This window comes from Palaemon carinicauda, chromosome 17, assembly GCF_036898095.1.
Source record: "Palaemon carinicauda isolate YSFRI2023 chromosome 17, ASM3689809v2, whole genome shotgun sequence".
Lineage (NCBI taxonomy): Eukaryota > Metazoa > Arthropoda > Malacostraca > Decapoda > Palaemonidae > Palaemon > Palaemon carinicauda.
This window is the reverse complement of record NC_090741.1, coordinates 16,653,836-16,657,004: the sequence shown is the minus strand read 5'-3', so window position 1 is coordinate 16,657,004 and position 3,169 is coordinate 16,653,836. Positions and strand designations below refer to the sequence as shown.

The 3,169-nt window shown below is 36.2% G+C and overlaps 1 non-coding gene across 1 annotated transcript; it reads left to right on the top strand.

Moving 5' to 3' along the window:
* The first annotated feature begins 2,561 nt into the window (after positions 1 to 2,561).
* On the top strand, positions 2,562 to 2,633 carry TRNAC-GCA (transfer RNA cysteine (anticodon GCA)). The gene has a single exon. It is a non-coding gene; the product is annotated as a tRNA-Cys (tRNA).
* Positions 2,634 to 3,169: the final 536 nt, after the last annotated feature.

The window sequence follows — 3,169 nt, the reverse complement described above, 5'->3', positions numbered from 1 at the left end:
CTACACATTGTTATATATGTCTCAAAATGAAAATTTGGTCATTGCAACTTTTTCTTTTTCCAAATCTCACTTGTTCTTCTCTCATCTTTTCTTCAATCTTACTCTCCAGACTCTTTAGGATAATCATGCAATATATTTTCACAATAACTGACGTAAGTATTATGCTTCTCTAATTATTGCAATCAGTCAGATCTTTTTCAGCTATTTTCACCAACATTCCTAACTCCCATTCATCAAGTTTTGCCTCTTCATGCTGCATTTTACAAAAATAGTCTTGTAAGTAGTCTATGAGTCACTTCACTTTTGGCGAGTATCATCTCAGAAGTTATTCCATCGTATCCAAGGGGCTTTCCATCCCTTTAGTTTTTTTTAGGATAGCTTCAACTTCAAACACACTAAATTCATTCATGGGCACATCAAGGTCTTCATCAGCTTCAGGTATACCAATAAAATTACTCCCTTCATATTCATATCATCACTAAAGGGTTCCATCCAACGTTCTTTCTTCATATTCTGTTGCTATAACAGAACCATCTCTGTTTTTTATGGGCATATGCTTCTTCTTTGCCCAAGTCGAGATTTCATTAATAATTCTATGAGCAATTCTCACACATTAGCCAGTTCCTGAATTCATAGCATCGTCGGCCTAATCTTCTTTACTGTTTAAATATTCTCTCCAGTCATTCCTTGCTTTTCTTTTGACCTCAATATCAATATTGGAATATGTAGCATGCTCTACCTCGGTGATTTTCCTTACTTCCTCGAAAACTTTCAACAATCAATTTCTATTTTTGTCTCCTTTTTATAGTATCCCAAGTATCATTTATTATCCATAGCTTTCTGCTTGTAATTGCGTGTCCCAGGAGTTCACTACCAACTGACTGGTATATGTTCTAAATATCACCCCATTCTACTTTAATTCTTTGTCCTTGGTATCTTAAAGTCTGTAATACTGCAAATTGATTCCTATATGCACTTGCAAAAGTTTCTTTGTGTTCTTCTTCTAAAAGCTCAGTCGTATCAAACCAAAGTATTTTATCTATCTTTCTGTTGGGTGCTTTCGGTTTTAATTTCAGTGTGGCAGTGAGGAGCTGATGATTACTACCATTATCTGCACCTCTTTAGCCTTTTACATTCTCAGAGTCCTCATCTCGTTATTAAGGGCAATGTGATCTATCTGATTTTTCTAATTACCACATGGTGAAGTTCATGTATACTTGTGGATGTTCTTGTGTTAAAAAAGAATACCTCCATTGACAAGATTGTTTGCAACTTCGCTAAGACCCTCGACACCCATCGAACTCTCTACCATTGATTATTTCTTTCAACTTTAGCATTGATGTCGCCAATCACAATTTTCATATCTCTCTCAGGGATCTCATATATAACACTCTGGAGTTCTTCATAGCATTCATCTTTCCATTCTTCAGGGGAATCATTTGTTGGGGCATAGCAAACTATACTATTCATAGTGCACTGCTTTGATCCAAACTTTGCTAGTACAAATCTACTACTTACAGCTCCATTCGGTGTAATCATCATTCTTTCCCCTTCTCTTCCAACTCCATCTGATCTTCGTGCGTAGATATGTATACTGCCTTGGTCTAAGGCTTCCTTACCAATCCCATTCCAACGTGTTTCACTTAGGGGTAAACTATATTTCATAAATTCACTCTCCACTTGCTGAAACTTCCCAATCCCATTCATGGTTCTAACATTTCAATTACCTATTTTCTATTTTTCTTTAGTATTTATAACTGGGAGATTCTTAGCACACAACTACGCCCGGGACTGGGGGCCATTCTGTCATCTTCTCTTTCCATGACTGACTAAATCCACAGAGGATTCGACGGATAGATTGATCAAAAGATAGCCAATTCCTTGTGATGTGCCGTGCCTATATAACTAGGCTAGTGACTCCTGCCAGTCCATACTAATTCTAGAAAGATCAACCGCCGAGCATCATGAGTAAAAGCTGAAGCAACAGTTTGTCCATTACCTTAAACCCAATCCCTCACCCTGCTCCCAGTGACTTCATTGAAATTTAGGGGGGGGGGGGGGGGGCAAGGGGGGGGGGGCAGCATTTCCTCCACACACAAAGCTCCTATTACGCAATCGAGTTGCTCATCCGCCTATATGAGTATAACCGTTGGCAAACATGGATTGCTAAGATATACCGTGTAGCATGGTACTCATACATATAAACATATTTGCACATATTTTACATAACAATACGTATCTATAAACATTCCAAATACAAGAAACGGTAAAGCATTTACATATTTGCATGGAAATACATATGCATGGTAGTATACATAAAAAGGTTAATATCAGAGACATACAGTACAAAGAAAGATTTTACCTGGTGATTTAGGAGTTCATGCAGACAGCAGTTGCTATAGTGATCGAATTTCCACTGATTTAAAGAGAAACAAGGCTCACTGTTTCAAAATAAGTCTTTATCAAATAATATCAATCTTAACTGGGAAAACAAATGTAAATTATCTACATTTACTAAATCTTGAAATAACCTTTTTAATATTTATACAATCTTCGTCACAGGGGGTGTAGCTCAGTCGTAGAGCATTCGACTGCAGATCGAGAGGTCCTCGGTTCAATCCCGGGCACCCCCTATTTTGCTTATAGCGCCTTAGGGGAGTGACGATAACTAATCAGTTTTTCTTATATTGAATCAAGAAAAGTTAGGGTAATAAAATCTTTTTTGGGACATGAGTTATAGCATAAGATTCGACCAAAATACAAACATTCTAAGAGAAGATAGAATAATTTATAATGATTTAGTTCCTTGTATCGTTTTTACGTATTGTAAATCTAATGCAAAAGAAAAAATTTAGATCACATGAAATTTTTATAGGTTAAATATGATTTAATCTTTTCAGATTCCTGTCCAATTACTAAGGAATTCCTTTGCTAATATTTTTAGGTTAATTTTTCATCCTTTGTTGAATAACATTTGCCTTCAGAAATATGAAGTAATATATTTATTGATTCATCATCTCTCTCTCTCTCTCTCTCTCTCTCTCTCTCTCTCTCTCTCTCTCTCTCTCTCTCTCTCTCTCTCTCTCCTAAAAGATTACTACTACTACTACTACTACTACTACTACTACTACTACTACTACTACTACTACTACTACTAATAATAATAATA